Source organism: Megascapheus bottae, chromosome 8, assembly GCF_031878675.1.
Source record: "Megascapheus bottae isolate mThoBot1 chromosome 8, mThoBot2.hap1, whole genome shotgun sequence".
Taxonomy (NCBI): Eukaryota; Metazoa; Chordata; class Mammalia; order Rodentia; family Geomyidae; genus Megascapheus; species Megascapheus bottae.
In genome coordinates this window covers 17388167-17416142 of record NC_143516.1, presented here as the reverse complement: position 1 = coordinate 17416142, position 27976 = coordinate 17388167, and positions in this window count along the sequence as shown.

Below are 27976 nucleotides of genomic sequence, written 5' to 3'. Positions count from 1 at the left end.
GAAGGAAAAGGAAGGAAAGGAGAGACATAGAAGAAAAAGTAAAACAAGCTAGTGGTCAACTTTAACATGAAAAATTAGTAAATTTTAGAAAAAATAGAAAATTTAGGTAAATTCATGATTCTCTGCCTCTCTGTGTCTGTCTGTCTGTCTGTCTCTCTCTCATTAAGCTTAATCATCATAATACGGTTAGAAATTGTTGAAGCTTTAGGGAGTGAAAATCACATCAATATCCCTTCTGTTTTAGAAAGTGATTCTTAAAAGTAGAAAAACAGTCCCAGATAGAGCATTAAGTTTATTAAACTGAAGAGTGACATAAATATAAAGCCATGCTAGGCTTTCCATCATCTTCCTGAACAAAATAAATAAATGCAACCACACTGAGAGACATAGCTTATAGGGGAAAAATTACCCAGGTTTTCTGACATAATCGTGGTACAAAAGAGAGAGAGGGGGGGGGGGAGAGAGAGAGAGACGCACAGAGAACTAAAGAGAGAGAAGGAGACAGAGTGCTCCAGATCCATCCCTGGAAGGTAAGTGAGGCCCTGAATCAAATGTGGTAAGACATGGAAAGAGAAGTCTAGAAGTTATGGCTCCATAAGAGATGAAACCAACAAATAGGCTATAGCACAAATATTCCTACAGAACGATGTGAAATAAGTCACACTTCCATGTCAAGGGCTAAGAGGAGACCAGAGGCCTGAGATAGTGCCTAGTCACTTGTCATTCTTCAGGACGATAAGTAATAACACCTAAAGCACTGCCCATGGCACACCCAGATTTGGGGCCTACAATATAATGTGAGGGGTAAAACATTAGAATAGGGGTGTAAGCTCTACTGAATTTGTAGTATTGGCTTGGTATTCAGTAAATACTCGGTCTGTTTATTGAATGAATTACTAAAGACAGCATTGTGTATTACGGATTGTTGGGAAAATTCTCCACAGTTAATCCTGTACTACATTATAAAGAAAATATTCTCCTTGTCTGTAATCTGAAATTTCTTCATGAGAAGGTGATGCTTTTTAGGAGTGTTCATAGATTATCTCTTCAGAGACTGAATGGGCTGGCAAGTAGACCCTAATGTTTAATGGGAATTATGTTACACCGGAAGATGGGGAACAGGTGTAGTGCCTCATGCCTGTAATGCTTTGGTTCAGGAGGCAGAGATGGGTGGATAATGGTTTGAGACCACCTTGCAAAAGACCTATTTCAGGCCCTGGTGGTATAAGCATGTTGTGTCAGCTATGTGGGAAATGTAAACAGGAGAGTCATGATCTAGAAAGCTTGAACATAAATATAAGACCCTATTCTTACAAAGCAAAAAAGGGCTAGAAGTGTGGCTCAAGTGGGAACATCTATTCAACAAGGATCCCATCTTTACTCCATACCCTACTATTGCAAAAAGAGGAAAGAAAAAAGTTAGTAAATATTAGGAATATGTCAGAAAAGGAAAAAGAAAAAAGAAAAGAGCAGGGAGGCAAGCAAAAGAGGGACAGATTTTGTGTTGACAGATGGAACGTTCATCATACGATCATTCAAATCTTCAAAGAAGTGTACAATATTTCGTAACATTACTGCATGGTAAATTTTTTCATGCAAGTTAGTAAGAGTTCCATTTTTCATTTTGGTATGAAAGAGCTACAAGAACCTTACTACATAAGGTCAACTATGACTGAAAATACATTATAAGGATTCTGAACCCATCAGTCAACACTCCTATTGGAAGGTAAGCACAGAATTTATAGACCCTTCTAAGGGTATTTTTTTTCTTACATAGATTGGTAATATGACTATGCACTTTCCAAAGAGGTAGATTGATTCCCTAAGAGCAGGGAGAATATGACATTTCATCAAAAACACATTAAAGCAATAAAGTTACCAGAATTTCCATTTTTAAAATATAGCATCTTAATCCTTGAAGCATGAGCAGAAATTGAGGAATATTCAAACATTTTTAAAAATCAATTTTCAGAATTTATAATGGATATTTCAGTTATTCTGTGTAAATTACATTACCAATTCTAAAAGTTGCATACATTTTTAAATTTTTGCAAGGAAAAGTGTTGTTATTTGACTTGCAAATGTTTTCAGCAAACAAAACAAGCTTTAGAAGTTGACAAAAATGGGTATAGAATGTTTACAAATATAAAGTGTTACTTAACATACAGGGATAGTCACATCTCCTGTAAAGGAGAGAGAGATGTAAGCTGGCAAGAAAATACCCACTTAGCTATTATTGTTTGCAAACCTTGTAGGTATACATATAATATATCTAGTGTATAATGTCTTTGTTTTATCCACCTTTTAATTTTATATCTGGTTTCTCTGTGATATCCAAACTTAACACTCTCTTATTAAAAAATCACACTCTCTTTCACACACATACACACATGTGCATGCATGCACACACACGAGTGTGATCAGAATGACCGTTCATGAATATGTCATTCAGATATTGTTTTCTGAGTTCTTGTATGACTTAAGGTATCTCCTCAAATAACTTGACACTTGGATACATGCACAATTCAGGTGACACATTTTCTCTGGAACTTTGTAGCCTTGTATTTTTAGTCTTTTAACCTTAAATGCTATGATGAAGTTTTAGGCTATTTTGACATATATACCTTAGGTTTTTCTATGGATAGGTTGAAGAAGTCTTTCTTTGTAGAAAGTTTATCAGGAAGCCTGGATGTTTAGCCTTGAGTGTGCTATATTAATTTGAAAGCAATATTTTACTTTTACTCATTTTTCTCAGAAAAGTTTTCTTGTTTGGGGTTCTTAAAAATATTTAAGGTTTTGTAATTGGGATTTGTTCTTCAGGTTATCTTAAGTAAGCTTTTTTGTTTGTTTGTTTTTGTTTTTGCCAGTCCTGGGGTTTGAACTGAGGGCCGGAGAACTATCTCTGAGTTTCTTTTGTTCGAGGCTAGCACTCTACCACTTGAGCCACAGTGCCACTTCCAGCTTTTTCTGCTTATGTGGTATTGAGAAATTGAACACGGGGCTTCATGCACACTAAGCAAGCGCTCTACCACTAACTTATTTCCCAGCCTGTAGGTTTGATTTCATGTCCTCCCTAGCGGCCTTCCTTTTTCTCTCTTTCTTTCCTACTTTCTCACCTTTCTGCTCTTTTTCATTTTTTTTACTCCTTTCTCTCTCTATCTCTTCCTTCTAATCTCTTCCCTTTTCACCCCTTCATTTTTCCTTGATTTGTTAACTTCATTCATTCTCTTCATAAGTTTTTCATTCAGTCTCTATATTTGTTTTAATTATAAAAATACTAATTGTCGGGCCTGAAGAGTGGCCTAGTGGTAGAGTGCTTGCCTAGCATGCACAAAATCCTAGGTTTGATTCCTCGGCACCATATACATAGAAAAAGCCAGAAGCGCTAGCCTTGAGAAAGCTCAAGGACAGTGCCCTGAATTAAAGTCCTAGGACTGGCCAAAAAAAAGGAAAGTAAAAGAAAAAGAAGAAAACAAAATTTAATTGTGATAGAAATAATATTTTAGCATTGACTACTATAACTTATCATTTACAAACATTTACTAATTTTCCATAATATTTTATTGACATTAATTTTACTCATTATTAGAGACTCTATTTGCTTTGTTGTACATTTGTGTGTGTGGGGGGGTGTACATGGGTCTTGGAGCTTGAACTTGGCTTGGGCGCTGTCCCTGAGCTCTTCAGCTCAAGGATATCACCCTACCCTTGAGCCAAGCCCAAGTTCCTGTTTTCTAGAGGTTAATTGGAGATAAGAATCTCAGGTCCTTTTGTGCCAGATTTGGTCCTCACATCTCAGCCTCCTGAGTAGCTAGGATTACAGGCATGAGCCACTGCACCTGGCTTTGTTTTACACTTTTAGCTTGATTTGTGTCTGTTGTCTCTATCTTTATTTATTAAGTAATTTTCCCTCTATAATATCTTTGAGTTTCTATCCTATAAGTTCGTTTAATGCTGCTCATGTGGAAAGTCCACAACTGACACTGTTTAATTTATAATATCTGATTTACAACAGCATAAAAGTGATATGAATTTAGTAGAATTTCATCATTCTCTGGTTTTATGGTATGTGGTTTGGTTGGCTCTCACACCTGCTGAGAAAAGACTGTGAGGGTAGGTAACTCTTTGTCTCAGTAGACAGTTGCTAAATTGTGACATTTTGTTGGGGAGACATACTAAATACATTTCCAATTTAGGGTATATTTGAGTAAAGTCTGGTTTATTAGTAAGTAATCTCATTACATTACAATTAGGGGAACACCTATACATACTGTGAATTTTTTTAGCAAAAATAATTTGACTAGCTAATTCAGCTGATAAAATACATATGATTTTTTTCATTTCTTCCTTTTTTGCCATAGTTGATTTCTATTTTTGCTGTTTCTCCTTTAACTGATAGTTTGAGAGCATGTGAAATGAAAACTAGGCTGAGGTTGTGTTAAACATCTTAAATCATAGACTCCTCTAAAATCCCTCTAAAACAAATGATTTTCATCTCATTCGTATTAAGAGTATCTTCTGTTCATGATGGACTCCTGAATGCATAATTATTCTTATTTTTTTATTTTCTGCTTTGCTATTTTTTCCTCTTAGAAATTATTCCCACTAATATACAGGGAGCAGAAGAAAAAATATGAGGTACAATTACTATTCAGTGTTTATATAAAGAAAAGACTCTTATTGATGGCACTATTGCTTCGGGAATACTAGTTAAGATTTAGAAGTCAGCCATGTTGCTTGCATTGCCTTGCTTTACTCTACAACCTGCTGTTTCATGGTTATTTTACCTGTCCATCTTGTTTCAGTTGCTCCTCTTTTCCTTTTACTTGTTGTTGATAATGACCTTGTTTTGAAACATTTAGCTTAACTCAGCCTAAAAGACAAGTGGGAGCAGAATACAATGTCATAGGGTCTCATTCTTAAGTTTGCCACGGCTACCCCAAATTTCAACAACCAACATTTACTCTGCCCTCATAAACTTATCTAAAAATACACTTATTTTTACCTTGTTCCTCACAACATTACCTAAAGGTGTACTTATTTTCAAAACTTCAGCTGAAATTGCCATTAGGCAAGCCCTATAATGTTTTGACTGTTGAGTAAACTGATGATGATGATGATGATTTTTGTTGTTGTTGTTGGTCATGGGACTTGAACTCTGGGTCTGAGGATTGTCCCTGAGCTCTTCAGCTCAAGGCTACTGCCCTATTCCTTGAGCCACAGCACCACTTCTGGTTTTGTGGTGGTAAATTGGAGATAAGAGTCTCATGGACTTCAGTGCCCAGGCTGGCTTTGAACTGTGATCTTCAGATCTCAGCCTCCTGAGTATCTAGGATTACAGGCATGATTATTTTTTAAAATCTTGCATTCCAGTGTTTTACGAAACTGCATTTAAAAAAGAGAAAATAAATAACTTCACATAATACATTGATGCTGTTAGTGTATCTGACTTTGGCACCTGATAAAGTGTATATATGGTCATTATTTGCTTGAAATAGGGAAGAGAAGGGGAAAAACAAGATTATTGAGAGGGGTGGAGGTGGGAAAGTGGGAGAAAAACATGAGAAGGGTATCAATGTTCAAGAAGTAATGTAATGTACCCACAACCGGATGAATGTAACTGTAATCCCTCTATATATCACCCCAACAATAAAATACAACCAAAAATATTACTGAATTTTAAAAAAAAACCTAGATTTTATATGGAATATGTAAGTCTCTGTCTAGACTGCCTATGTGGTTTATTGTTCTGCCAATTTGATCAGTTTCTTATTTGCACTTTAAAAATCCTATTCTTTTATATTTGCTGCTTTCTTTTTTTAAATATTTTTTATTGTAATTAATAAAAGGGTTACATGATATTTGCCAGATAGAGGGTGCATTAATTCACATACATTGATACCCTTTCACATGTCTTGGTACCCATTACCCTCCCCCCACCCACTACCCACTCCCCGTATTGGTTTTCCCCCCTTCTCTATCAAATTATTTGCTGCTTTCATATGCTGATTTCCTATTAAGCTTCATGCTCTTTTATTATCTTAGAAAGGTTTTCTCATTGTTTGTTGAAATAATAGAAAATGAAATGTTGAATTGAATCTGGAGATGAGTTCTTTTTAATTAACCAAAAATAATGATCTAGATGGTGCATTGAAAGGTGGGGTTAGGGTAGATGTAGAAAGATAAAGATTGATTTAAGAAGAAAAGGCCAACAGAGTTGAGGTCAGGATGTTTCTTTTAAGTGATAAGAGTAAATGAGGAGAATAGCAGGTGACTGTTATTTTTCACTATGTGATTCATGGAAACGTTAGTTTGCCATAGTTTTCATTTCTCAATTTGCAGTGTTGGTGGGTTTTACCCATCTTCATGGTTGGTTCTGCCTATTGAGCGTTAGCACACCCACACTTCACGTGGATGTACTTGAAATATGAAACCTTCCATAGCTTCTTCAGTCCTGAACAGCCAGGTCTATATTCACTGGGACAGAGGGGAGGGGAGTAGAGGCATATATAGGCAGCAAATGTATTATGAGTTGGGGAATAAGAATGACATTGTAATAATGTAATAATAATAATGATAATAATAATACAATAATAGTAGTGAAGTTGTAACATTATTTTTTACTTGTGTTTTTCCCTTCTTTTTCTGATCTTCAGAGGCCTTTTCTGTCGCATAACTGGTTATATTTTCCCCTGAGTCTTATAACCCTTGTTTTTGAAGGGGGAAAAAAAAACCACTTGGGAATTTGCAAAGTCTTCTTGAGTGAGTAATCTGAATTGTAGAAAGGCTGCAATACCTTCTTTCTCAGCAATGATTTTTCATCTGAGTGGCTCCTGGGTACATAAAGCCATGTTGGTCCTGGCTGGGTACAAATTGTGTTCCTCTGAAGATTCCAGCTTTGTACCATTACCTGCATGAGCAAAACAGGACCCCTCCAGTCAAGAAGTCTCTTTAACCAAATATCAAACAAATTAATCTTTTAGTGTGTTCCTAGAAGTCTTTCAAGAGAACGAACACTCCAGTGACATCACTGCAGTGGCAAAGGTTAGCATACACGTAAAATGAAATCATCCAGTCAGGCAGCCCCCGAGGGAGAATCAAACCTTGTAATTAGATTGAAGGCTCCTAGGAAACCAGTCCTGTTGCAGGCAGAGCATTTGCAGAAGCTAATTGGGGTAAGCTTTTGCCTCAGTGCTCGGGCCCTGCATCACTTCCACCCTTGAAAATAGCTGTAATGATGTATGATGATTGAGTCACTCTCTAATTTTAGCAACCTAGGCCGAACACGAATTACATGACAAATGGGAACTTGAGTTTGCTCTATGTGAGATTTAGCACTCCTGGAAGATTCCAGTCCTGAGAATGGCTGGTACTTAGGATGGACTAGTGAAAGAAGATGCTGGGATCTGTTTCTTGACTCTTCTGCCATTTACCTTCCACTGTAATTGCTGTTGTTCCCTGGCTGTACCCTGGTCAGTATCTCCCAGCCTCTCTACTTTTTTGTTGTTGTTGCTTGTTTCACAGTGAAGAGTCAGTAACTGAACCCAGTAATTGTCCTAAGTGACCTTTGTGGTGAATTAGGAAAAACCAACAAGCAAAAAAATGCTGAATTCACATTACCCTCCTTGCTGTAATGATTCAAACCAGAAACAAAATGAGTTTGGTGAGAAGACTGAAAAACTTGACTGGTTTTATGCATCTCTGACCTTATCTCTGGCCATTAGTCCACCTTTGCTAGGCAGAGTTCTTGCCTGACACCTACACAGCAACCTAACCAGTTTTTGTGTGAGGAAGTTTTAGGTGTTAAGTAGCTGGCTGTCTTTGAATAACAAAACAGTGGCAAAGTAAATAAACATCTGGAACAAACTACTCAACACCTATATGAATGGCAAAGGCACAGTGCTTAAGCCTCCCACTCCATGTCTTCAACATGAAAAAGTGAGATGGTCTCTGGCATGTAATGACATCCCTATGCATTGACTATTACTTTGGGCAGTTAGGTCAGCATAAAGTTGTATGTGAGTCATTTATTTTGTTAATCACAACATTAACAGAAATAGCTAAGATATTCGTGTGTGTGTGTGTGTGTGTGTGTGTGTGTGTGTGTGTGTGTGTGTGTGTTTACAAAGTACTCATTTTCCAGATAAGGAAACTCGGGGCATCTGAGCAACACATAAAGATACACATATAATAAATAATCACTCGTTGAAGCCTTATAGGTAGCTCTGTAAGAGAAGGCTCATCTCACAGAACTGTGGGTGATAGTGATGGGTCATCCATTTTAAACACGCCTTGCTATAGCTCTGCTAAATCAAAACTTTCCTCACAAGCTCCCATTCACATTCTGTTTATTCCTCATATCTGGATTGCTTTTACATTCTGCACTAGCTAATCTCTGGTCCTATCTCAAATCAGAATCTGGATATTATTTACCATCTGCCTCTATGGGATGCACTTGCCAAGTCCCTTAATTTGCTGTAATTGGCAGGTTTTTAGTGTACATAATTTATATTAAAAAAAGCTACCCTGAAAGAGAAGATTAATTAAACCGTTTCTTCTGGGTCCCTAAAAGTACTGTGGTTTCCAAGAGGATGACTTTAAGGCCTTTAGGTCTTCTGTGTGTATATGCTGTCACAGCTGAGCACATTAAAAATGTATGTGGGGCTGGTCCCTGGTGCCTCTGAGATGGTCAGAAAGATGTCACTAGCACCTGGGTAACATCACAAATACTCACTGAATTAAGCAGGCTCACATTTGCATTTCAGTCTTTTGTTCGAAGCTTTCCAGACACTAGAAACTACTAGACTGCAGTATAATTTATGGATACCTTTGTGTTGGCAATTCTGTCACTGATATGATAAGAAACACTAGCAAAAAAAAAAAACCCCACACCCAGATGTACAGAATTCTAAATAGAGCAAGTGGAAGACCACAAACTGATTCAGACAAGCAGCACATGTGGTTAGTAAAGAATCACTATGTTTTTTAAGATTTTTTTTTCGTCATCGCGTTAATTTTTTTCCCCCTGTTAAACTGATGGTCTAAAACGAGAACTGTTAGGGTTTGGAAACATTTGGAGTCTTCTCTAGCCTCTGGGAGTTTAATTCTTAATCCATGCTGGAAGATTTATCCTTTATTCTAAGGATAGGGAATTCTATGTTTGTTACTGGTGTGTTTTTATTATTTATCAGCCTGCAGATAGATGACCTAAAATAGTATGTGAATGAATGAACATAAAGTTGTCATGTATTTTGTTTTTCCCAAAACCACTTGTATTCTCACTGGCTCTTCTCTTCTTGGATCTCAGCTCCTGTATCATCATACTTATACACATCCTCCCACCTTATCATCATGGCCACTAACTGACGCTGTCCTTTTCCGTCCTTCAGCAAACGTATCTGAAACCTAAGAAGTACATAAGGAATGAGAACAGATTGCTCCGTGTGTTCTTCTGGGATCCAGATCACCAAAGGATTAGCTAGGTACATAGAATTAGGTCACATCACTGCTTTATTATAATGGAAATTCTAAGACTTAGGGAAATTCCATGTTATAATGTTGATTTTTGCACGACAAACCTACAAATAGTATCTGTTAAATAGAACTCTATATTTGTTGGATGTGAACCAGGTTTGGATATGCCATTATTCTTATTTTAAGATGATTCCTGTTTACCTCATATCCAAAATGCCCCTTGATCAGTTCTTAACGCTGTTCACTATTGAGCTGAATAAAAAATATTCATATTGTTTACAGGTATAAGTCATAATTCTGAATGTCCACAGAGAATAGATCTTTCCGAAATCTTGTAGAGTGACTTGGCTGCTTGTGCCACTAGATATAAGTACCATGAAGCCAGGGACTTTGCTTTGTGTGACATTGAACATCTAATAGATAACCCTGAATCATTCAGCAAGATTCTATGATATGTGTCTTTGAGATCTAATTCAGACTCACTTGGTCCCTGTGTTATTGCTCTTGATCTGTGGCTCATGGGCCAGCTTCTGTTCTCAGAGAACATAAATGAAGAGTTAGAAATGTTATGAAAGTCAGTCTTTATATGGCTAGAAGAAACCCTGTAGTGACTCTAGTCTTAATTCCCTCCTTATTTGCTTTGAAGTATCTTGGGGTTAAGGATAGAAAAACTTACATCCATTCAACAGCCAGAGCTAAGTCACTTGGCAAGGGCAAACAAGAGTTTGAAAGATGTTATATGTATGTATGCATGCATGCATGCATGTATACAAATATGTGTATACATGTATGTATGTACATATGTATATGTGCACATATTTATACATATATATACACACAATTATGTATATATATTGTCATGGTCTAACATGAAGAGGAAAATGTATTATTAGAATAATATTTTGAGGATATATATTTACAAACCTACAGGCAATTTACACACACATATCACATACAACACACATATGCATCTCTTTCCTTCTCATTTTCCTTTTCCTACATATTACTACCACAATAATAATTTCTTGTCAAGGTACAACTTCTAATGCCTCCTTTTTTATTGACTATATTTGGAAGTACATTCTGAGTACTGAAGAGGAGTAAGTAAAAGAATAGTTTCAGAAGTAGGTAGGTTCTCAGACAGGATGCAACAAAAATTAAAGTATAGCTTCATATTGGAGTATGTAGTCTTACTGGAGTGGTGAAATGCAAAATCTATTCCTTGTCCAATGACTATCAGTAAATGAACATTAGTGGGAGGCCACGGACATTGACCTTTCAAACTCGGCTCAGCATGTGCTCTGTGGCAGAAATGCTGGCCTACCTTCTTGGTACAGGACTGCAGTGTGTTTTGTTGAGTTTAGGAAGCATAAATGCCAGCATCCCACTGTTCAATTCCACGATTTAGTATAAAAGCAACCCTAGACAAGAGCAAAACAAACGGATGTGGCTGTGCTTCAGTCTATGCAACTTTATTTACTGGAACAGGTGGTGAGCTGGTTTTGGCCCATGTTTGCAGTAGTTTGCTTGCTCCTTCTCTACTGCTCTCATAGCTGCTTACTCTAGTTGATCCAAAATTATGTTTTTAGAAAGTCATTATTCTATATTTGGTATTTTTGCTTACTTGTGAGGGAAAATACCTACTGAAATAGCTTTGACTGCAAGATCAGATACATACTTTACTCAAGAATCTAACCTCTCCCTCTTCCCCCTCCAACCTCCTATCTGCCCTCACTTCCTCCCCTGTACTCGAAATTGACCTAAGGACCTGTGGAAAGTCAATTGCTCCACCACTTAAACCACATCAACAGACCTTTGATCACATTTTATTGTTTTTGTGATAAGGTCTTTCTAGATTTGCCTGGGCTTTCCCTGAACTCATAATCCTTCTACTCTACCTCCTAAGTAACTGACATTATTATAAGTGTACACCACCACATCAACTTCTAAATACTTCTTTATAAAAATGAGTACCAAAGTATTTGGAATCACATATTCTTTTTTTACACAAGTATTGAATATATGGAAATATCTCAATTTTGAAATCAACTAAGAGGCTAGGAAAGAAAAAAATGTCCATAATTCTGCAAAGGTCTTCTTAATTGTCCCCAAACTGAGGTTAGGTTTGTCTAGAATTATATAGGCTGCAAGTCTACTCTATTGGTATGTAATTTTATCTTTACTATAGGGGTAGTAGTTTCTAGATATAGAAACGACTTACTGGTGGTAACTTGACGGGTTTTGCTCACATTACAAGGAGAGCAAAAGCTTTCAGTCAGTTGCTACTGGACACATGGTAACTTGCTACTGCTCTTCAGCAACTGAAACTCAGTAGTAATCTCATTAATGATTGAGAATATTGGCGATGTCCTTTGTGTCAAGGATATTTAATGCGTGTCTTTTATTCCATGGATATTTAATGCATGAAGGTGAGTGTGCATTTCATGCCCAGTTCATAATGGAAAATTAAACTAACAAATGAAAAGAATGAAATAGAAACAAATTGCTATCCAAAGCTTCTATATCAGTCCCAGAAACTGAGATGATGGAAATCTACCAATGAATATGTTCTGAAATATGGTGGTTTGGACAGAAGAAACAATCATTTCCCCATATTGAATTCCATTGTTTGTTTTTTTTTAATCAAAATTAATTAATTGGCATTTGGTTTCCTCTGTTCTAAGTCTATACATCAAAGTAAAGGAACCTGGGAATTTCAACTAATTTAAATGGGTTTTCCTTTATTCTTATCCCTGCCCTCACCATTAGCTTTGAAGTTACCCCTAAGAATTTGGATGAAAAACCTTCCAAAATGGTCTTTATCAGCTGTGTAAGTCCTATAGAGCTCTTAGCACTGTTGAGAACACCTGAGACTCGTGTTTACAGAAAGTTGATGGTTTTTTACTGCTATTTTTGACTAATACATGCGTGTGGGTCCTGCTTATAGGTGCCTATTAAATAATTCTAGACAAAATCATTTTTCTTCTCTTGGTCAGTACTAGGATTTGAACTCAGAGCTGCACAATTACTCAGCATCCTTGTGCATGGCTCACACCTGATCATCCTACTAGCCAAGCATTTTAGTGGCTTATTGGAGAAGAATTCTCTTAGATTTATCTGCCCAGGCTGACTTCAAATCTAAATTGTCCAAATATCAGTCTCCTGAATATCTAAGGTTAAAGGGGTAATCATATAGTGCCCAAGTGTAGAAAAAATTATTATCTTTTTTGAAAAATGCAAAATTCTGTAAGGTCACATGATTTGACCCCAAAGATAGCATGTATGAGATCTGGGTTTCAAGATGACGTCTATGTAGTGGGAAAGCCCATGTCAGAGAGACTCTACAAATTTGTTGACTTTCTCCTTCAAGAGACTGATTTTAGTAGGTTTTGTTGGGATTCAGAAACTTCTATTGCCACTGTTAAAATATTAAAACTGCTGGCCAGATGTAGTGAGATTAAACAAGGAGTATCTAAAAAAGGAGAAACTTGGAGACTCTCAAGACTGATTGTCAGCACAGCAAGAATAGTCATGAGTCTCCTGGGCTTTGGACATGACCAGTACATGAAAAATCTTGAACATGAAAATCAGCTTTTATTGGCATCTGGTGTTGGGTGGGGGTCATCACTGTATATTGTAACATGTCCAGTATTTCCTTCCTTCCTTCCTTCCTTCCTTCCTTCCTTCCTTCCTTCCTTCCTTCCTTCCTTCCTGCCTTCCTGCCTTCCTGCCTTCCTGCCTTCCTGCCTTCCTCCCTCCCCCCTCCCTCTCTTCCTTCGCTCCCTCTCCCTCCCCCTCTTCTCTCCCCCTCTTCTCTCCCCTTCTTCTCTCCCCCTCTTCTCTCTCCCCCTCTTCTCTCTGTCTCTCTCTCCCTGTCCCTGTCCCTGTCCCTGTCCCTCTCCCTCTCCCTCTCCCTCTCCCTCTCTCTCTCTTTCTCTCTCTCTCTCTCCTTTCTTGATCATGGGGCTTGAACTGGTCCTGGATGCTGTCCCTGGACTCTTCAGCTCAAGGCTAGCACTCTACCACTTAAGCCACAGCACCACTTCTGGTTTTCTGGTGGTTAATTGGAGATAAGGGTCTCATATACTTTCGTGCCCAGGCTGGCTTTGAACCATGATCCTCAGATCACAGCCTCCTGAGTAACTAGGATTACAGGTATGAGAAACCATCGCCCAGCCATGTCTAGCATTTCTCCATGTAATTTCTACTCCCCCCCCTTATATGGTTAATTTACATTCATGGGCAGTGATATACATTGATTCAAGTAAGGTTCCTCCTTCATTATTTAATGTTCACCACATGAAATCTTGCAGATTGAAAGAAGAGAAGCTATTAATCAATCTGAATTAGGTAGAATCTTGTAGTTTAACCAGGTAACATTTCCAAGGATGTAAACAAGTATATTATAGATAATGAGTTGAAGGAATTGGTATGAAATTGAATTTAAAGGCTTAATTTAAACAAAGTATGTTTTCTAGTTTATACCCAATCAATACACATGGCATATGAAATTTCATAAGACATGGCACAGAACATTGCTTCCTCTATATACCACTGATATTATTACTGTGGAATATTACTGGATGGTAGATATAAACAGAGCAAGAGTATATGAATTAAAACCATGAACCTTTTTTTCTTGTGGAATTACAGGCTTGCTTCAGAACTCATAGACATCACTATTATGCTACCAGAGAAATGTATTAGCCCCTGAGGAATAGATTCTTATTATCAGGTATGGATTTCTGTGGGCTTTAAATTAGAGCGAGAAATGCTATGATATTTGTCTTTGAAAGTAAGAGAAGGAAATGACTAAAGACATTTAAAGTAAACAATTAATGTTAGCTACAAATATAAGGGTGGCTGAGTTTGTACACAGTTTTCTCCCTAGTTAAAACCAAGGTCTACATTGCATGCACAATTGCATGCAAATTGAACTTAATTTACAACATGCTTTGCCTCTTCAATTAAATAAAATGAGGAGATGATTTTTACTTTGGCTAAGAGTGAAAAATTCAATGTGCTAAAGTGCTTTACCTCTAAATTGTCCATAAATACATTCTACACCCAAATGTTTATTTGAAATAATTCTTTTAACCAGAATGTTTTGAATGTAGCTTGCAATGGAGTGGGATTTAAGTGAGCTATGGAGTCACTGGAAACAGAAAATATATTAACATGGCAATGGTTTCAATACCATGGGTCATATATTGAAAACTTTCTAGATTTAGCTCCCTAATGCTCTTTTTATGTGTATTTTCATCTTGAAATCATACTTTGCAACTCACCAATCTTCAAAGTCTGCCCTACTGTCTGAAATATGCAATCCCAACTCTCTTGGAAAGGGTAAATTGCCTTTTCATGCCCATGCAAGAAACTATCAACTCTGAGTCATTTAAAATAGCAGAAAGGTGTTTGATAAAATTTGAGGGTGGAAGTGCAACATCTAGATATTGTCAGAACCATGCCCCACCTGATACTTGGAAGAGCATGTCCTTCCACTTCTTTCTAACTTCTATATAACCTTATTGTAGCATAACTTAATTACAGCTACAGTAACCCTATTCACATTGTGAGATACAGAGGTGTTTGGATTTCAGTATATATTTTTGGAAGATACCATCACATGACAGAACCATGTCCTACATGACACCTGGAAGAGCGTGTCCTTCTTTACTGCTTCCTAACTTCTGATGATTTATCATAAAGTTATAGAGCCTGGGTTTGCAGCTGTAACTTCTCAGTCTTTGTCTCCATTATCATACAGTAGTCTCCCTCTCTCTTCTATGCCAAATTCACCTCTTCTAATAAGAACACCAGTCATATTAGATCAAGTGCCTGTCATGCTTCTATGTAACCTTATTGTAACATAATTACAACTACAGTAACCCCATTTCCAAATAAGGTCACATTGTGAGATACAGAGGTATTCAGATTTCAGTCTATATTTTTGGGAGCTACAGTCATGTGACAGGAGGCATTTAAGTTTTTAGACACACTTGCTGTGCAGTCTGCTTTCATTCCTCATTTATTATTTAAGAAAGGCCTTTTCTGATTATTGAATTCCTTCTCTGTGGCATGTACTTTACATATGTTCACTAATTAATTCTTGGAATAACCCTAAAGGGAATGCATTATTATCCCCAGATTACTGGTGAGGGATCGGAGATTTAAAGAATTTAAATACAGTTTTCAAGGTTTACTTGTTCTGGTCTTGAGATGTAGCTCAGAAGTAGAGTTACCAACGTGAGTTAGGCTTTGTTTTGACCTTAGCCCTCACTTCCCTACAACAGTTACCCTGAAAATAAGTCCCAAGGCCTTCACGTCTCAGCTCCAATCATACCATGTCAAGGATGCCTTTTGAAAGCTTGACAAAACTGAGCTGCCTTGCGTTATGTTCTCATGCCACTTTACATATGTTCCTTCATAAATTTCTATCATTTTAAAGCATTTCTCATTCACTCATTTGATCAGTGTTTGCCTGGTCTAATAAGATGAATAAGAGAAGGCCCATATATTTCTGTCACTGGGCGAATTATTGAAGTACTTTACTGAGTACAGAGGTACTCAATTATATTTGTGGAGTGCAGATTATAATTCATACACAGGAAATTTTAACTCTAAGACTTAGTTTCTGTACTCTTCCACGTCTGTAGCCATTGTGCTCAAGAACTCCAGATGAAAAGACCCATTTTTGTCCTCATAAAATTCATAGATTTGTAGTGAAGGTAAAGAATGGTCAAGCTAGGAAGGACACCAAATAAAGCTTAGCTTTCTTACCATAGGGGTCATGGAAACATCAGACTTCATAGGTTGGGGACCAGTTGTAATGATGGATTGATAGGGCTAGGAGAAGGCCAGCAACATGGTTATAGCCATTCATCACAGAAGCCAAAATACAAACAAGGGGGACAAATCCTTGGCAGAGAATGTGTCACAATTTGGTAAATGGAAGAGGAGTTTTATTGAGTAAGATTCTTAACATAGTCTATGCATTTCTGACTCAGATTCAAGGAAAACCAGAGTTTTCTTGTTGCTAGAATATGGTAAAATATGGTAAAAGCTTTTTGGAGGTGATTCTCAATTCTTTAAGGGGTAACTAAATTCCATGTAAATGGCTCTTTTAATTTTCTGTTTTAGTAGTCACTCTTATCCTTTATCATGACATTACACATATAGAAAATGATCAGATTTCTAATAAAAATTGATAAGATAACCAAAAGTATTCTGTCTCTAGAGCTAAAGTGAGCAATAGCCCATCTCCTTCCTAATTATTACATGATCTGTATGGAATATTCTAGAATGGGAAATTAATATTTATGGAATCTTGGGTATAGGAAAAAATTTATATATCCTCTCAATCAGATGTTCTTCAAATAGAACCTTCCCTTTCCATATTTTTATGCATATTTTCAAAGTAATACATGAAATTATAAATCCTATGATGTTGTTTTCCTCAATAAAACTCTCATTTCTTGATCATACTTCAGAATACTTAATCTAACAAACCCAACACAGTTGGGTTCTTGCTTATTTCTTCTAATTCATTTCTAACTACTTTCTCCTTTATTGACTGTAATCTTGCCTCAGGAATTTATTTCAATTTTGAAATAATCCACCATCCTTCCTGCCTAAAGACTTCTGTATAAGGGAGTACAGTCAAAGGCCACCTGGAGCAGGTTTGGGAAAGGATGATTTGCAGGCTATTTCAATGGTCTAAGAAAAGATAACAAGGCCTCCTAGAAGAATGCCACAGGAGCTGTACAGGCTTTCAAAGACTGACCCTACTTCAGAGTTATCATGCTTTGTGACTGCCAGTGACAGAAGGCATTCATTTTATCTTGGAAGTTTTGTGAATAAATTCTTATGTCTCTTTGATTCAGTTCACATGCATTTTTGGAGGAAAATACCACAAGTCTTGACTTTTTCATCCATAAATGCTTGGAATGCCCCTGAGGTTTCTTCAGTATTTCATATCACATGTTTTCATCAGTGAGTAGAGAATTCAAAAACATGTAGCAAGTAACAACTCTGTAGCTTTGGTGGAGGAATTTGTTATTACACCATATTTGGGAGTAGACTGAGTAGACAGGGAGAGGGAGAGAGAAAGGGACAGAGAAAGTGTGAGAGAAAGAGAAAGAGGAAAAAATAACAGTTTTAGTATTTCTCTTGCGGAACATTTGTTTATAGAATATTTGTATGATGAGGATGTTTGACAAACAAGAGTCATGGAATCTTTGAATTGGAAGGTTATCTAGTCCAGCCTTTTTCTATTCAGGCATGAAATCAAAACATTAAATGGAATGGCTGACTACTCTCATCTTAAAGATCTTCAGTGCTTGGCCAGCAGCCAGGTTATTCAAAGTCTGTGCTCACAACTGTAGTGGGTTTCTAAGATTTCAAGATATTGGCAATCTGACAAAAGCCTATTTCAAAAGCAACTGGTATCTTTATTAAGGTATAGCAATGCAATATGAATAAAATCTGTGAAAGAGCAAAGGTAACACTACAAGATATTTTTATTTGCACTTTGCTAAGTTTTTTTTTAAAGAGCTCAGCAAAAATAAAGTCTTCCTTGGCAATATTTCAGTGCTAGCTTCCTCTAATTCTAGGAATAGCCAATTTTCTGTGGTAAACAGAGTCATTTGTATGTCAGCACTATCCCTTGTCATTATACTGGTGCCAGCCTTGGGAATTCTCACCCTATGTAGCGTGGCATGTATTTCCCATCAGTGATCAACGGGCTAAGTCAAGTACAGACTATCAAACTTGCAGCAATGAGAGAGAAAAGTTGAACTCTGTCACTGACTGGCCTGGTTCAGGACTACAAGGCACATTTAGTTTACTTAGGCTACCATGCATTCTTGATAAAGTGTACTTTCAATTACCCAAGTACCTTCATCACAGAAGTCAAGAGCATGTAAGATCCTTGCCTTTTCTGGAAGGAACATTAGACATGGAAGCTTTAACATCTGTACAAGAGCAGATGTCTGGTCCAACTGATGCAATTCACAATAAATGGAGCCCAAGAGAAGGAATTGCTAGTGTGGAATGGAAAGGAATGAAAGAGAGAACATATGTCTTTAGTTATGAAGAGAGGGAATTAATCTAACAAGAAACCAGAGTGATTAGTACTGTCACTTCACTAAGTTTAGATATGGCCAAATATGGCAGCAGATTGTAGACACTAGACATGGAGAAGGACACGTGTATGCCATGACTTTAATGAGTGTGGATCTGTGAAACTGCTTTATGTTCATGTACTTGGGCATTCTTTTCTGAACTTTATGCTCACATTTTCACAATAGGATGTGAAAGAGACAATTACTACACCATAATCTTTTCTTTTTGCTAACATAATTTATATCTTTTCTCTTTATTGGAAACATTTGATGGTAGTTGAAACTAGAAATTCTTACTGATATGTCTGATAAAACTGAGTGTAAAACAAAACAAGTAATATGACCAGACATATTTTACTGAAGTCAAAACATTTTCTCTAAGACAAAAGATATCTTAATCTACCAAAGTCTATTGAGGAAGATAAATAGTCTTGCTACAGGCTTTAGTTTTCAGTTTTCATTTTTAAAAAATCAGTCACTGATGAATTTATATTCTTTTGTCAAAGGTTCACTGATCCTGCTATCCAAGACAGACTATTGAACTGAGTGAGATGTACATAGACCCTCATAAATTTCATGTGCATTACTTTCCACCACTGAATTACAAATATATGTTGTATGTGTGCTATATGTGCTCCTCAGTGTAAGTGTGGATAGAAGAATATTTTCTTCTTTTTTTTAGTGGCAGTAGTGGGGTGGAACTCTGGCTTCACATTTGTTTGGCAGGTGCTCTATCATGTGAGCTATGCCACCCTATTGTTTTACTTTAACTATTTTTCTTTTTTTTTCTGCCAGTCCTGGGCCTTGATCTCAGGGCCTGAGCACTGTCCTTGGGCTTTCTCAAGGCTAGAGCTCTACCACTTGAGCCACAGCATCATTTCTTGATTTTTTCTATGTATGTGGTACCGAAGAATCGAACCCGGGTCCTCGTGCATGCTAGGCAAGCACTCTACCACTAGGTTAAACTCCGACCTGCTTTAACTGTTTTTCTAAGGTAGGTTTTTGTGTTTCTTCCTGCACAGCTATCCCTCACAGGCACAGGCCATTACATTTTGCCTGCGTTCACCAAGAATTTTCATGTTCCCAGTGTCTATTCAAAACACTAGGAACACTGCAAGCTTTACCTCTGCCTTCAAAACATCATACTGAAGGCCTTCCTAAATACAGAATTGTTGTCACTGTTTTCATGACTTTTATATCATTTGCATACCTCTGCCCTAGTATTTAATTGGTACTGTGTTGATTTTTCCTTTTGTATTCAAAATTATCTGAATGGGAGAGCAATACTAGGTAAACAAAGCATGAATCTGATGGTGATATATGTACGTGTGTCTATTCTATAGTGTGAGTATATATGTAATGTGTATATACTATAGAATAAACACATATATAGACACATATATATTCTATAGTTTTATAGTATGTCATCAGAATGAGTGCACTATGTTTTGGGAACTGCGCTTTAATGTATTTAATATGATGAAAGTTTCTCTTTGCTTTTCTAAGTGAATTTGCCAATTCTTATTCCTGTTTGTGTATATGTGCATTCCCATAAAGTTTAGTTGTTATTCTTGTGAAATATAAAATTCTAGTTGTTAGTACAAATAATAACAGCAAATATCATAAGCTGACTACAGTGCATCTGTAAAGAATGTGTTCTTGTAACAAAGCACATGTGATCTTGATTCTGAGTAGAAAAACCACACTGCTACTTTTCACTCCCTCCGTGAATGACTCTGAGTGAAAGGCCGTGGGACAGCACTGAAGAGGCTGACACAGGCAGTGGCCCTGCCTGCCCACTGATCAGATTGTGCTTGCCTTTTCAAAAAGAAAGAAAACATCCTCTTAATAATTCCTTTAGATAGTAGAGCTCAGCCAAGTTGGCTCTCTAGGCAGCTCTTGTTTGTGAAGTATAATTCTGTGGTAATGAGCTGGTGACAGTGTGAGGAAAATAGTCTAAACATTCCAAAACACAATTCCAGGCAAGATTGAAGGTAGGAAGGGAGAAAGAAAGGGAGAGGAGGGAGGGAAGGGAAGAAAAAGGAAGGGAGGAAAAGATGGAGGAAGGGAAGGGAGAGGATGGATGGATGAAGAGTTGGAGGAAAGGAAGGATGGAAGGAAGGAAAGAAAAGGAAAATAAAAGAAAGATGCTTTTAATGCCTGTTTTCAGAGATATAATAACAAAATGGATATGTACTATTACCTACTGCAATAATAGTGTCAAGATTTCTATTCATTTGCACCTTCAGACGTGGAAAGGAGCAAGTATACATTTTATGCCATTTCCTTACCATAAAATGTTCCAATACATTGGGAGTCGATGAGCCTCAATTATTTTTTTTTTGCCAGTCCTTGGCTTGAGCTCAGGCCTGAGAAATGTCCTTGGACTTTCTCAAGGCTAGAGCTCTACCACTTGAGCCTCAGCACCAATTCCAGCTTTTTCCTATGTACTGAGGAATTGAACCCAGGTCTTTGTGCATGCTAGGCAAGCACTCTACCACTAGCCAAACTCCTGGCCCTGCCTCAATCATTTTTACAAGTTTTCAATGTATTTAAATCTTTTCCCTAAATTCAGCATCCTCTAAATAGTTGATAAATATCTTCTCAGTATAGATAATATTCAAGATTATGTAATTTTCACATTTTCTGTCCTGGAGAATCAAACATCCCACATCTGTTTTCTTTGAGCAAATGCAATCATTTCTTTTGCTGACAGGAGCACACTTAGTACCAAATCTGTGACCTAGCTCCCCATTTGAGTGCCTGTGTTTTCCTTAAAGTTACTTCTTGATATTCTGGATAAGAAAGACATGTGAGTGCTCAGGACACAGGCCAAATGTGGGGGAATTGGGGAAAGGAAAGTCAGTACTGTATTGGTATTCAGCAGTAACTCTACTTTTGGCTTTCTTATAGTTAGTTCTGGATAACATTCTCAGGCTAGACTTTCCTGTCCAGACCTGGCCTTACAACCATGATCTTCAGATTGTAGACTCCTCATCAGTAGTTTGGATTACAGAGTGAGCCACTAGTGCCAGGCTATAAGTTAGTCCTTTTTTTGTTCATTCCAGTATATACTTCATTTTGTAGATAATGATTCATATTATTCTGGAATATCTGGTATTCTTGCTTATTAACATGTAAGGCAATGTCAACTTTCTTTTCCTAAATTTTGTAGATAAAGCATGTGAAATATACTTTCAATCTTTGCATGAAATGTAATCAATATTTTTTTCATATATTTTTATTGTAATTAATAGAAGGGTTACATTATGTTTGCCAGATAGAAGGTGCATTAATTCACATACATTGATACCCTTTCTCATGTCTTGGTCCCCATTTCCCTCCCCCTCACACCTCTCATCTTGTTTTCCCCCCTTCCCTATCCAATTTCAAATAACCAAATACAAATATATCCAATATATCAGATAACAAAGAGATACTGTAACAATATGAGATTACCAAGGGACAGCAAAAGAGATTAGAGATAACAGTACATTAAGGACAACAATCACTCATTATATGGCTTTTGTTTCTATATCCTAGAGGTCCTTTCATTTAGCATCATACTATATGGCCTTATGTATCTAGGTTTTGCTCTATTGCAAATCTCTGCTAGGAGAGCCCAAGGTTTCTACTGGAAATGTAATCAATATTTTTGGTGTTGGTTTTCCCTAGAACACTGTGGGAACTCTTTAGTTTGTTTTGAGAGCCTATCAAAATTTCAATATGAATATCTATGATTCTATCAGGCTTGAGTTGGTTAGTAGGTTCAAGGGAAGGTGTTCATTTATAGTCACTTCATCCTCACTACCAGTTTCAATGTCCTCTAGTTTCATAGAGTGGATACAAGAAGAGCCAAGCTGTTAGGTGTTGACTGGGGATCTCAGTGGAGAATTGTTTTTGAGAAAGCCTTTTTTGAAAGACAGACTTGCCACCTTTCTTTTATTGATTCAACACAACACTGAGCTGAGTGTTTCCATGAGATACGAGACTCTTTGCTTATATGTGCACTGAGCTCTTTCCCATCTCTCCCTATTTGGAAATGCTAAGCCACCTGTACACTGGTGTATATCACTAATGACATTTCTCTTACAAGCCATGATTTATACCTAGTATTATGGAAAAAATAACCCTCTAAGTGACCCAAGTTGCAATCCTTCCTTCTTGTCAAGGTGTATCTACAGCTTTTAGACATCTACCAGGAAAGCATGTTTCTGAGGCCCTAGTACACCACTGTTGTTTATACTCAGCCCTCTATCCCTAGAGGGAGTTCAAAAGTCTTGTTTGGTTTCTGGTCATGGCACCAACTATTAGGCCATGACACTATTACATATTCTATTCACATTCTTTGAAAGCTTTCAAAGCTCTTTCCTCTAAGTTCGGGGTTAAAATTATATCTGTTAGAAATATTAGTTAACTTACACATGACCTTTACAATTTTTCCTTTGATAAGAGCTATGAGCAAACTATACATCTGAAGCATTACACTAAACCTTGACTGTCAGCACAAATTCTCTCCGTTTGTAATACATAACCTTTTTTTCCCACAGAAAAGTGAGTTTAGATGTTTTTAAACATGAAGGTGATCCTGAGTCTTCATTTGCAGACTTGTATTTTAGCTTGGACATGATAGTTGGAAGATTTATATAATGCGATAAATTGAGAATTAAAGAACAGACTATTCAGAAACTCTAGAATTATATAATAATAGACAACAATGCCTGAAGTAGTGTCTCATGTTTTGAAATCTATTGCTTGGAAATTGTTTTCAAAACTATTATTAAGAATGCTTTCGAAGTACAAATACTAATATATCTGGTTTTGCTCTAGGGGCCTTTTAGAAAAATCTCAAATCACTTCACAGTTGGAGCAACTAAACAATTGAAAAGGAATGTTTTGAAATCCCTTAGTTAGGCTAGAGTAGATTTCTAATAAAATATAAATATGCCATTGATGGCAAGTTGGACTACTTGAGTCCCCTGAGTATAGATGTAAGAGACTAAGGCTCAGTGATACCAGTTTCCGGCTATTTTAGGCCACAAGCAAACAAAAGAGGAATGCTCAGATGGATCTGTGGTGTGCAGAATCTCAGGAGTTCACAGTGAGGGGTTAGTTACTGACATTTTGTAAACATATGCCATATTTTTATACTGTGCTAAGAGATTCATGAATATTAATTAACTAAATTAGCTTTGTAATAATGCTCTTTGAGAGTCGCAATATTTATCCTCTTACACAGATGAAGAAATTGAAATGCAGAGACTTTATGTAATTTTCCAAAAGTCTCATGAATGGTAAGTGGATTTCAACCACTTGATCTAAACCCAGGATCAACAATTCCTTCTCTCTCTCTCTCTCTCTCTCTCTCTCTCTCTCTCTCTCTCTCTCTCTCTCTCTCTCTCTCTCTCTCTCTCTCTCTCTCTCTCTCTTTCTCTCTCTCTCTCTGTCTCTCTCCCTCTTTCTCTCTCTCCCTCTCTCTTTCTCTTCTCCCCCCTGCCTCTCTCCCTGACTCAGTTTCTCTCCCTTTCTGACCTCTTTTTCCTTTCTCTTCTCTGGCAGTGCTGAGGTTCAAATTCAGGGTCACACATTGGGTAGGCAGAGTACTACCACCCTAATGTGAACTAATGTTACCCTTAGCTAGCAGGCTAATCTATCACTCAAAAGGACAAAGTGTGAACCAATGTGACAGTGATATTTACAAGACAGTATGTTAGAAATAAACTTTACAACCTGGGAGGGTGTTGGGGGGAGGGAAAGTGGGAGAAAAAGATGGGAAGGAGTAACCATGTTGGAGAATATATTTACTACCTTATGAATGTAACTGCAACCCCTCTGTAAATCACCCTGATAATAATTTTTTTAAGTCTGAGGTGACATTGTTAAATGTACAGGAATAATACTGTACATAATAATAAGACCTCAGGATACAAGATTACAAGAACACATTTTCCTAATACCACATTAGTGTGTGTGTGTGTGTGTGTGTGCACGCACGTGCAATACCACATTAATGTGTGTGTGTGTCTGTGTGTGCGATTGTCAACAGCTACTGTCTTAATAGCTGAGTTGTTTTCTGCACTTTTCATAGGATGTCGTACATTTTGCGGTTCTATTTTGAGGTTCTGGTTCTCTAGAGACAACCTCACATTGAGCAAACACATGGATAATGTATTGTTGCTGTCAGGGGTAGAGTTGCATCTTTGAATAAGTGTTCAATGTCTGTCAAAATGGCCTAGGTATGGAGCATGAAACGGTGTTCCTTATCCTTTCTCTGTCTAGAGCTTGGGGTGAGTCTTGCTGAGACAACACCAACAACAGCAGTTTTCACCATTTAACTGCTTTCCCTCAGATTCTGGAGTATTGAAGTAGCTGAGAAGATAAAGCTGGCTAGCAGCACTGTGGTAGTCTGATTCACAGAAGAAAAAAAAAAAACAACCACTCTTTAAAGATGTTTTTACAGCACCTCTCACTCAGGAGTCCAGCAGTATCTTAAGTAGAGAGTCACTGCAATCTGACTCCAGGCACTTGATCCTCCTTTGGAATTTCTTCCCCCTTATAAAATGGAAGTGGTGTTCACATGGAGAGAAAAATACAATAAATGTAGCAGTCAGCTGTACTTTCAAGGAAAGGAGCTGAATTGGTACAGTGTAACATGCAGGGCACTATTTTTATTGTTCTTTGCTTTTTTTTTGGCAAGCTTTGCTAACTGGATTTTATATTGTCCCCTAGAAACTTAATTTCTTTTTGAAGATATTTTAGCACTAATTTTCTTACTTGTTCTCAACTGATTTTATTCTTTGGAAATTTGCCATATGTAAGCATTCCTTATTGCTACATGTACCTCATGGAATGTTGTTTTTCTCCCCTCTCCACTCCCTTAACTACTGACATAGTCCAAAGATTTGTAGTTTCTTCAGTACCAACTTTGATTATTCTATAAACAACTGGGTTGAAACAGTGACAAGTTTCAGCAGACACTGCATCAAATGGAGGTGAATATTTAGAAGTTGTATATATTTGGGGGAATTAAAAATGAGCAATTTCTGTATTAATCCTTTAACATAAAAATAATATGAAGTAGAGTAACTCATTAAGGAATAAGTAATTGATTTTAGGTCCTAAAATCAATTATAAATCAGTATGATTGTTTTCAGTATTTCTTTTCATACAGAAAAATTATAATTCTATGACCTTAAACATTTGAAAACAGAGTTTAGTAACTTGGAGACAAGTAGATAAAATTAAAATGACATACAATTTTTTAGTTTTCTTCTATCTGACTCTTTTGTTACTTAGACTCATTAACCTCATTGAATGTTTTGTTTTCTTAACTTGCTTTATTTTATTACCCATATTATTGAAAACTAAAAGTACTGTAAGAAAATGTCACAAAAGTTGTTTCTTACAAAAGTTTTTGAACAGTGTGAAAACTCATAAAAAGAAAAGTCTTTTAAGTCAAAAATGAATTTTTTCTTAATTTTCACCTTTCATTGGAAAAATATTTAAATAGAGTGACAATCTGGTTATTTTTCTTGTCTTATCACCATATGGGCTTCCACTTACTACACTAAATTAATAAATATACATAAACCATGGTGGTAGTTCATGCCTAGAATCTTAGTTACTCAGGAAGCTGAGATCTGAGGATCATGATTCAAAGCCAGCTAAGCATAAATGTTCGGGAGACTCTTACCTCCAATAAACTATCAAAAAATAAAAGTGGTAACCTTAAGTATAAAACATCTCAGGGAGAGTACCCCAGCCACTATGTTCCAGTCCTAAAACAGTCACACAATTTGTTCACCCCAATTCTTTTCATGGGTATGATTCTAACATAAAAATAAATCCAGAAGAGTGTATAAATGATAGAATTCTCTAGCTTGATGCATGTCATAAGAAAATGGCAGCTTGACACAAACTGTCAAAATCTATATATACTTCTTGTCTGGGTGATCTCCCATGAAACCCTGTAATGAGTAACAGCCTATTTTCAGGATTGCGTCTTCTTATTCTCTAACCCTTCTCCAATCTTTATTTCTTCTCTGGCATCTTACTCTTGTTCATGCACAAAGCATTCAAAGAAGTCAGCATTAGGAAATAGACAGATCGGAGCTAGAAAAAGCAGCAGATTCTAAACATGAGTTATTTATATCTCCTTGTGTTAAAGGCCATTTTTAATATTTTAGTAAACAACAAAGTCACATTGGTTGGTAAATCGATTTGACCTCCATTCAAATTGTGTACTGACTATCACAGTCATTCAGTAACATTTAGAAAACCCCCTTATAGTTGTTCATATATTACTTTTCTGTAAGTTTACCATAAACAATGCCTTTTCCTGCTAAATTCAAGTGGTCCAGCTATACATTTCTCTCTCATTCAAAACTTTGCGTTACATTCTTGATCTCTGGTTTTTTTTTCCTCCCAACTTAATCCAGCCCTTCAGTGGTCCTTCACAAAACTCCTTCACACATTCCTTTCATTTCCTTTTGGTATTAATGTTTTTGTCAGTGTAAATTATTTGGTTTACATGACTGAAAGGCAGGTGATCTGTCTTTGGTGTGTTTGCATGTAACCAGCTGTCCATAACTAAACAAAAAAAATTCTTGCCAGTGGGAAAGGGGAAGACACTGGGGAAGAATTTTGAATGAACTGCATGAAGTGATTTTTCTCTGTTCTCTCAGTAATCCATACTCCTGCTAAAGAGCAACTAGCTGTCCTGGTTAAAAACCCTGGTGATTTTTTTTGCAGTTAAAGTGGCTTCTGTGATAGACCCAAATTTGGCATTAGAATTGCAGAGACACACAAGAACTTGTATGTGTAGAACAAACAATTTTTTGCTGCCTATTGCTTGTGGGCCCTTTGCCAAGAGAAAACAATTTGCTTTGCTGCAAGAGCTCAGTTAGCCATTATTGGAAAATGTTTTTCCAAGATTGCTTATCGGTGATTTTAATAGGGCTCAGAGGTTTGTGTGGTTGGTGTCAAATGTTAGTTACTTTTTAAAATCTAAATTTCTCCCTATGTTCCTCTCTGAACCTGAACACTTTTCTCATTAAAATAGAATCAGTGAAATTAGCACCCACCCTAAATGAGTAGATAGGAATGGCTAACGAACTGCTTAATGATGAAATATATTTAAGTATTGTATTGCTGTTCCAGAAAGTAGGTCTTTCCATTCAAGAGGCTGTTTGGTTTCTCTTAGGAGTTCAAGTTGTTAGCTGCTAATTTGGTTTTTTTTTGTCTTTAATTTTTTTTCATAAATTTTTAATTGTAATTAACAGAAGGGTTACATTATATTCACCAGATAGAAGGTGCATTAATTCACATACATTGATACCCTTTCTCATGTCTTGGGCCCCGTTTCCCTCCCCCCACCTCCA